This window comes from Oncorhynchus mykiss, chromosome 6, assembly GCF_057628025.1.
Source record: "Oncorhynchus mykiss isolate SJ-2025 chromosome 6, ASM5762802v1, whole genome shotgun sequence".
In the NCBI taxonomy this organism is placed as follows: domain Eukaryota; kingdom Metazoa; phylum Chordata; class Actinopteri; order Salmoniformes; family Salmonidae; genus Oncorhynchus; species Oncorhynchus mykiss.
In genome coordinates, this window is record NC_143027.1 from 55,274,802 (window position 1) to 55,284,270 (window position 9,469).

The window sequence follows — 9,469 nt, forward strand, 5'->3', positions numbered from 1 at the left end:
CTCCCTGTAGACCTGGTCTACGTGGTGTGGCTGTTCTTTGTGATGATGGCGTGGAACTGGAACGTGTGGCTGATCCCTGTGCGCCGGGCCTTCCCCTACCAGACTGCAGACAACATCTACTGGTGGCTGTTAATGGACTACACCTGTGACCTTATTTACATCAACGACATCCTGGTCTTTCAGCCCCGCCTGGAGTTTGTACGCAGAGGAGATATTGTGGTAAGGGGATCTGGATACTCGTGTATCCTGTAGGCAACCACATATGCACATGCATGTACTGAGATTCACATATACACAAACAGGCCCTCACACAAACAGGCCCTCTATGGCAAGTATTACTAGAAAATGTATGCCAACACAGACAGTCATACACACAGTCCGAAAAAAATTAAATGATGTTCTAATTTCTTATATTTTCCTACAGAGTGACAAAAAGGACATGAGAGACAACTACATGAAAACAGAGCGATTCAAGGTGAGGCTGAAGCTCCACTGTTTCTCCTTGTTGACTAGGCTAGTAGATAAGTAACTCTGTATTTCTAAGATGGACGTGAGGAGTGTTGGTTTGTTATAGAATTATTTGTCTTTCAGATGGATTGTATCAGTATGTTCCCCATGGAGATATTTTACTTCTTTACTGGAGTTAACTCCCTCCTCAGATTCCCCCTCCTACTGAAGGTAGACACACATACACATACATTCTTTGTAGTGCTTAGATCTTAGTGATTAGTGTTTGATTATTGATGACTCTCTGTTGTCTCTCTCTCTGTTTCAGTACATGGCTTTCTTTGAGTTCAACGACCGTTTGGAAGCAGTAATGAAGAAAGCCTACATCTACAGGTACCAGAGAGGGACACACAGAACACACTTTGACCATCAACCACACATACATACTCTACACAGGACATTCGCTCAGCACGTAAACACTCAGCAGAGAAAACTAAGCCAACACACTCAAAACACAATACGCATATTTAGCCAGCAGAGGGTGCTGTAGCCCTTACTGAGCTCAAATAACTTTTTCTCATTCCCCCTCCTCTAGCTCTCCCTCTCTCAGAGGGATCCTGACCACTTCCTAACTGTTGTATTCTCTCCACATCAACGCCTGTCTGTTCTATTGGGGTTCTGACTATGAGGGGCTGGGGTCCACTAAGTGGGTCTACGACTGCAGAGGGAACAGGTGAGGAGAATACCGCTACACAGTCACTAAACAGCCAAAAAGCTCATACCAACCACATTACCACAATACAAAACAGCTTTTTCTAAGTCCTCTTCTGCTATCACCTTTCAAATGTGTATTTATCCTAGATGTGTGTGTGCATGTATTTGTCTGACATCTGTGTGTATACTGTACCTCTGTCTGTCTGTGTGCCCAGTTATATCCGGTGTTACTACTTGGTCTCCCGGACCCCACCACCGTGTTCGAGATCACATTCCAGCTCGTCAACTACTTTGTTGGTGTCTTTGCTTTCTCCATCATTATTTTTCTTTTTTCTTTTTTTTATTTCACCTTTATTTAACCAGGTAGGCAAGTTGAGAACAAGTTCTCATTTACAATTGCGACCTGGCCAAGATAAAGCAAAGCAGTTCGACACATACAACGACACAGAGTTACATATGGAGTAAAACAAACATACAGTCAATAATACAGTATAAACAAGTCTATATACAATGTGAGCAAATGAGGTGAGATTAGGGAGGTAAAGGCAAAAAAAGGCCATGGTGGCAAAGTAAATACAATATAGCAAATAAAACACTGGAATGGTAGATTTGCAATGGAAGAATGTGCAAAGTAGAAATAAAAATAATGGGGTGCAAAGGAGCAAAATAAATACATTAATTAAATACAGTAGGGAAAGAGGTAGTTGTGTGGGCTAAATTATAGGTGGGCTATGTACATGTGCAGTAATCTATGAGCTGCTCTGACAGTTGGTGCTTAAAGCTAGTGAGGGAGATAAGTGTTTCCAGTTTCAGAGATTTTTGTAGTTCATTCCAGTCATTGGCAGCAGAGAACTGGAAGGAGAGGCGGCCAAAGAAAGAATTGGTTTTGGGGGTGACTAGAGAGATATACCTGCTGGAGCGTGTGCTACAGGTGGGAGATGCCATGGTGACCAGCGAGCTGAGATAAGGGGGGACTTTACCTAGCAGGGTCTTGTAGATGACATGGAGCCAGTGGGTTTGGCGACGAGTATGAAGCGAGGGCCAGCCAACGAGAGCGTACAGGTCGCAATGGTGGGTAGTATATGGGGCTTTGGTGACAAAACGGATTGCACTGTGATAGACTGCATCCAATTTGTTGAGTAGGGTATTGGAGGCTATTTTGTAAATGACATTGCCAAAGTCGAGGATTGGTAGGATGGTCAGTTTTACAAGGGTATGTTTGGCAGCATGAGTGAAGGATGCTTTGTTGCGAAATAGGAAGCCAATTCTAGATTTAACTTTGGATTGGAGATGTTTGATATGGGTCTGGAAGGAGAGTTTACAGTCTAACCAGACACCTAAGTATTTGTAGTTGTCCACGTATTCTAAGTCAGAGCCGTCCAGAGTAGTGATGTTGGACAGGCGGGCAGGTGCAGGTAGCGATCGGTTGAAGAGCATGCATTTAGTTTTACTTGTTTTACTTTATTTAAGAGCAATTGGAGGCCACGGAAGGAGAGTTGTATGGCATTGAAGCTTGCCTGGAGGGTTGTTAACACAGTGTCCAAAGAAGGGCCAGAAGTATACAGAATGGTGTCGTCTGCGTAGAGGTGGATCAGAGACTCACCAGCAGCAAGAGCGACCTCATTGATGTATACAGAGAAGAGAGTCGGTCCAAGAATTGAACCCTGTGGCACCCCCATAGAGACTGCCAGAGGTCCGGACAGCAGACCCTCTGATTTGACACACTGAACTCTATCAGAGAAGTAGTTGGTGAACCAGCCGAGGCAATCATTTGAGAAACCAAGGCTGTCGAGTCTGCCGATGAGGATGTGGTGATTGACAGAGTCGAAAGCCTTGGCCAGATCAATGAATACGGCTGCACAGTAATGTTTCTTATCGATGGCGGTTAAGATATCGTTTAGGACCTTGAGCGTGGCTGAGGTGCACCCATGACCAGCTCTGAAACCAGATTGCATAGCAGAGAAGGTATGGTGAGATTCGAAATGGTCGGTAATCTGTTTGTTGACTTGGCTTTCGAAGACCTTAGAAAGGCATGGTAGGATAGATATAGGTCTGTAGCAGTTTGGGTCAAGAGTGTCCCCCCCTTTGAAGAGGGGGATGACCGCAGCTGCTTTCCAATCTTTGGGAATCTCAGACGACATGAAAGAGAGGTTGAACAGGCTAGTATTAGGGGTGGCAACAATTTCGGCAGATAATTTTAGAAAGAAAGGGTCCAGATTGTCTAGCTGATTTGTAGGGGTCCAGATTTTGCAGCTCTTTCAGAACATCAGCTGAACGGATTTGGGAGAAGGAGAAATGGGGAAGGCTTGGGCGAGTTGCTGTGGGGGGTGCAGTGCTGTTGACCGGGGTAGGAGTAGCCAGGTGGAAAGATGGATATGATGGGTCAAGTAGGTTCATTAAGGCACGCTGTAGCAAAACTTTTTACAACTAAAAATAAAAAAAAGCGTTTCTTGATGGCTCAGATAGTATGTTCTTGTTTCTGAGCGTTTTCTTCCGTTTCATGCCTACTGAACATAAGGCCTGTTGTTCTGCTGTTGTACCAGATGAGAGATGTGGCGGGGGCTGCCACCCGTACTACCGGGCCTGCATGGACAACACCATCAAGTACATGACCTCCTACCACATCCCCAAAGAGGTCCAGAACCGAGTGAAGACCTGGCACGACTACACCTGGAAGATACAGGGCATGCTGGGTGAGGAACGTTGGCTAAATGTTGTGAAAGTGCTGCATGTGAAAAAGTTACAAAGAGGCTGTTTCTGTTATGGGCCTAGCTGCTCACTCACCCCTTATCTCTCTCCTTCTCTCTGTCCATCTGTCTCCCTACTTACCTTTATACCTCTCTCTCTGTCTCTCTCTCTCCCTACAGAGGAGCAGGAGCTGTTGATCCAGCTGCCAGATAAGATGAGGGTGGACATGGCTGTGGATGTTCACTACTACATTGTCAGTAAAGTGGCCCTGTTCCCGGTAAGGGGAGGGAAGGAGTCTAATGCAGACACTCAGACATTGCAGTCCTCATCTTTGTCAAATCTTCAATAATACATACTGTACTCTTTCTTCTCTCTCTCTCGTGTTTTTTTTATTTCTCCAATTGTACTAAACTCCCTCTTTCATGTCTCTCTATTCCCTGCCTCTATATCTGCCCCCCCCCTTCCCTCTTTCTCTCTCTCTCTTTCTCTCTCTCTCTCTCTCTATTCCAGGGCTGTGACAGACAGATGATATTTGACATGTTGATGAGGCTCGAGTCTGTGGTATACCTGCCTGGGGACTTTGTCTGTAAAAAAGGTAGACCTGTGGAGTGATGCCCTCACCCTCTCATCACAGCTTTACCCCAAGCTTAGCCTAAATCACTTGCACATGGTCCATTCTCCCTCTGTAAACGATACCTCTAATTGCACCTGTGCGTGTTTGCTATGATCTGCTATAATGTGCTGTGTGTCCAGTGTGGGCAGGGTGAGATCGGCAGGGAGATGTATATCATCAAGCAGGGGGCGGTTCAGGTGGTGGGAGGACCTGATTTGAAAACTGTGTTTGTAACAATCAGGGCCGGCCCTGTGTTTGGAGAAATCAGGTGAGAGCTCCCCCTTAATCCCTGGTCCAAATCTTTTCCTCATATACAGTATCATGTTTTGGAATATCTAAGGGCTGTACATTGTACACAATCCCAATGAACCTGTTTCAGCGCTCATGCGTGAAACAATGTGCATGCTATGCCTCTAGCTTGCCTCTAGCATGTCTCTAAGCATGAAGCATGTGTTTAGTGTTTGTTTGGCGTATAACCCATATATGTCCTCCGATTGGACAGCTTGTTGGCAGGGGGCGGGGGGAACAGACGCACGGCCAACGTGTGATGGCTCACGGATTCGCTAACCTCTTCATCCTGGATAAGAGGGACCTCTCAGACATCCTGGTGCACTACCCCGAGTCCCAGAAACAAAGTGATGGGGTGACCTCTCGAATCCAACTTTCCTACCTTTTCCACTTCCCCTATCCCTCTCTTCTTACCCAGGACACATCCAAAAGGCCCGAGGAGGGAGGTCAAATGGAAAGGCTGGGTTGTGGGATATGAGTCTTGGAGAAGGGAAGGGTGGAGGGGATGGATAACCTACACACAGCCAACACATATCCCACTACATATTGTACACCGATCTTGTGATTGCTCACGTGATGGCGAGGCAAAAGGTGCGCTCTCTCTCTTTCTCTCTCTTTACCAAGCCTCTATCTCTCCGCTTCATCTCTTCATCCATCTGTATCCCTCTCCCTCTATCTGTTCATCCATTCTTTATCTCGATCTCTTTCCCTCTCTGCTGTAATTCTCTCTCTCTCTCTTTGATAATGGTTAAGAGGAGTTTGAGCTCCTGATGAAGTATTATTGGTTTAAGTGAGAGGCAGGCAGAAGTTCAGAGGGAATCAGATCCGGATAAACAGACAGTCTCATGACCTACTCTAACTCATCCGTGGCATCAATTTACCTCATGAGTGAGGACAGGGCGTGTGTGTGTGTGTGTGTGTGTGTGTGTGCCTAAATGTTTCAAGCCCACAAAATACATCAATGTACACAGTGTATATGCACAGTGAGACCATATCTAAAAGGTTCACTTCAGTCTGACTGACCTGACCACAACTTTTCCCTACCTCTCTCCCATTCTAGGAAAATTCTGACTAAGAATAAGAAGCCAGAGGAAAAGGCAGAGGCGAAGGAGACTGCCGAGGTGATCCCAGACAGGCCAGAGACCCCCAAGCTGTTGAAAGCAGCCCTGGTGGTTACAGAGCAGGCAGGCATTAAGGGCACCTTTGCCAAGCTGAAAGAGGGCTACAAACCTACTGAGACTGAGGTAAATAGTACACGCATGCATTTACATGCACACACCTAGTGTCATAAACAGCTACCTCTGTGTCTGTCCCTTCTCTCCCTTCTCACACCCTCCCTCTTACTCTCTCTCTCTCTCGCTCTCTCTTTTTGTGGGTGGATTAAAAATGGGTCTGAAATCAATCTTTGTTCTCTCTCTCTCACACCCAACCCCCTCTCCCCCCAGTCCTCTGGACTCCCCATACCTCCTCCCTCCCCGATGGGTGCACCGTCGCTCCCCCATCCCCCCTACACATCCTCGCGTCGAGGATGACGAAGATGCGGTTTCCCGAGACGACCGACAGCATGATGCTCATCCTCATGACATGCCGTCACAAAAGCGAGGAGCTCCTGTCTGTCGAGCAGAAGCCTGGAGATGAAGAGGAGGAGATGGAGAAGGAGACTGAAAAGGAAATAGACAGAAAGAGAAGGGGAATAAATGTTGTGGTCCACCACTACTCTTCTATGCTCTTCTTGGTATATATTGACATTGAGATTTCAGACCGAAATCGTTAAAAAAAAGCAAGTCGGAAATTTTGGAGTTTCCAACAAGACGTGAACATGACATATGTCCCCCTCGGAAAAGTTCCCTTTACAGAGTTATCCTTTAATATTCTGGGATATTCTGTGTACCCCTTCTGTCCCTCACTCCCTCATCGTCTCACTGATGTTGTGTGTGTTAAATACGTTTTAGTACCTTAAAGTGGCAATTAGCAGTTGAAACAATAAGAAAGTGTACTTCCGCCCCTGTTTCGGTAAAAAGCTGAGGGATGGGGCTGAAGAAATGTGACCACTATCAATAAAATTACCATCCATGATATCAAAATGTAGTGTTATGCTTCTTTTGAGGCTATATAGCGTTTGTTTACGTTTACTTTGCTGATAAACATTGAAGTAAAACAAGCTTATATTTGGGGTTGTGAAATGGTACGACAGTTGAACTAAACTCATGAGACATTTCTAAGTTATATTCTTCAAGAATCAATGGGTACATATCATTAATTTATATGTCCAAAAATGTATGTAGCAACCTTATTGATGCTTCATAAACCTAAGGAGCCTTTATGGTTATAGAACTCCATTACCCAGGGGGCTTAGCTCCAGGTCTGCTACTGCTTCCTGCTTCTATGTACTGCCATTCTCCCCAAGGACCTGTGACAGAGGCAATATGGCCTTAACCAAACCTAGACGTTGCTGGTTTCTATATTTCTTTAGCCATTCCTTTTTAAAAGAGAGGCCATTTTCTTTTGTAGTCTGTGCCACAAGAGTGAACACTAGTCTTTCACTCTAAAAGAATGCTTAGCATTTAATTGTTGGGAAAACATCTGTTTCTCTTATCTGAGGAATATGGGAAAAAAACATTTTCTTATCTGAACTCTGAGAGTGAGTGGTCCTGTGTTGGTTTCCATGGCGGCGTGATGCATCACACAGGTCGATATCTGATTGACTAATTCAGGGTCGTTGCCATGTGTCCTCCTGTCTGACACAGCAGGAGCACAAATGGGTTTCAATGATTTTACTGAGTTACTGAGTTTCGAGGTGTGTGTGTGTGTGTGTGTGTGTGTGTGTGTGTGTGTAAGATGTGGAAATGAGTGTGTATGAGCAGGAAGAGGTGCAGAAAGCCAGAGGAAGTGTTCATTGTGTCCGTCTCAACCAAACGGGAAAAGGCAGAATAAAAAAAGGCGGGAATAAAACAATGCTGAGCAAGCCTCAGAACTAACCTCTGTCCAACATTGTGCTACATCTTAGGCTGTGGGTGTGTGTGCATACTTGTGGTAGGAGTCACGTTTTAACTTAAGTTAAAGTTAACTTTACAACCCCTTCCCATATCTATCAGTGACCTAAGGTCGTAGACACAGTGGGTTGTCAGAGTGGGTTATTTTTAAACACCATGGCATAGACGCCTAGGTGCTACTAGAAGATTTAGGGCTAGATTAAATCCCTATCGCAGAAGTAGGAAATTGCAGAAGATCTGCATTATAGCTTGATTTCAATTTCAAGGCAATGTTCCCGCATTCTCGGATACTAGATTCACGGTATATGTCGGCTCAATCAAAAATTACCTTTACATTTTAACGCAGATCTTCCTAGATACTTCCGGGATACGGATTGAATCCAGCCCTTAAGTGTAACACTCAGGGATCATGCCCATAGTTCATGTTTTTATGAGACTGTTTTTAACATGGATATGGTTCAGTCGACTGGATGTGCTTTTGGTGTCATTTTCAACTGAAAAAGTATCAGACACATTGAACCATTTTGGAAATGAAAGCTCTATATATATATTTGTGATGGCCACTCCAATACCTTGACGTGTTGTCCTTAAGCTATTTTGTCACAGCTTTGGAAGTATGCTTGGGTCATTGTCCATTTGGAAGACACATATATATATATATATATATACACACACACACACACACACACACAAACACAGTTGAAGTCGGATGTTTACATACACCTTAGCCAAATACATTTAAACCCAGTTTCACAATTCCTGACATTTAATCCTAGTAAAAATTCCCTGTTTTAGGTCAGTTAGGATCACCACTTTATTTTAAGAATGTGAAATGTCAGAATAATAGTAGAGAGAATGATTTATTTCAGCTTTTATTTATTTCGTCACAATCCCAGTTGGTCAGAAGTTTACATACACTCAATTAGTATTCGGTAGTATTGCCTTTAAATTGTTTAACTTGGGTCAAACGTTTCGGGTAGCCTTCCACAATAAATTTGGTGAATTTTGGCCCATTCCTCCTGACAGAGGTGGTGTAACTGAGTCAGGTTTGTAGGCGTCCTTGCTCACACACACGTTTTCAGTTCTGCCCACACATTTTCTATAGGATTGAGTTCAGGGCTTTGTGATGGCCACTCCAATACCTTGACGTGTTGTCCTTAAGCTATTTTGTCACAGCTTTGGAAGTATGCTTGGGGTCATTGTCCCTTTGGAAGACACATTTGCGACCAAGCTTTAACTTCCTGACTGATGTCTTGATGTTGCTTCAATATATCCACATAATTTTCAAACCCCCTGATGCCATCTATTTTGTGAAGTGCACCAGTCCCTCCTGCAGCAAAGCATCCCTACAACATGATGCTGCCACCCACGTGCTTCACGGTTGAGATGGTGTTCTTTGGCTTGCAAGCCTCCCCCTCCAAAAATAAGGATGGTCATTATGGCCAAACAGTTCTATTTTTGTTTCATCAGACCAGAGGACATATCTCCAAAAAGTACGATATTTGTCCCCATGTGCAGTTGCAAACCGCTGTCTGGCTTTTTTATGGCGGTTTTGGAGCAGTGGCTTCTTCCTTGCTGAGCAGCTTTTCAGGTTATGTCGATATCGACCTCGTTTTACTGTGGATATAGATACTGTTGTACCTGTTTCCTCCAGCATCTTCTCAAGGTCCTTTGCTGTTGTTCTGGGATTGATTTGCACTTTTCGCACCAAAGTACGTTCATCTCG

General features: G+C 44.6%; 1 pseudogene across 1 annotated transcript; it reads left to right on the plus strand.

Annotated features, from left to right (window-relative positions):
* Positions 1-1,042: 1,042 nt before the first annotated feature.
* LOC110526930 (cyclic nucleotide-gated channel beta-1-like) lies at positions 1,043-6,802 on the plus strand (annotated as a pseudogene). Its single transcript, XR_016496764.1, has 9 exons — positions 1,043-1,180; positions 1,377-3,854; positions 4,029-4,126; positions 4,360-4,452; positions 4,612-4,730; positions 4,965-5,097; positions 5,542-5,557; positions 5,811-5,994; positions 6,196-6,802. The product of XR_016496764.1 is annotated as a cyclic nucleotide-gated channel beta-1-like (transcript).
* Positions 6,803-9,469: the final 2,667 nt, after the last annotated feature.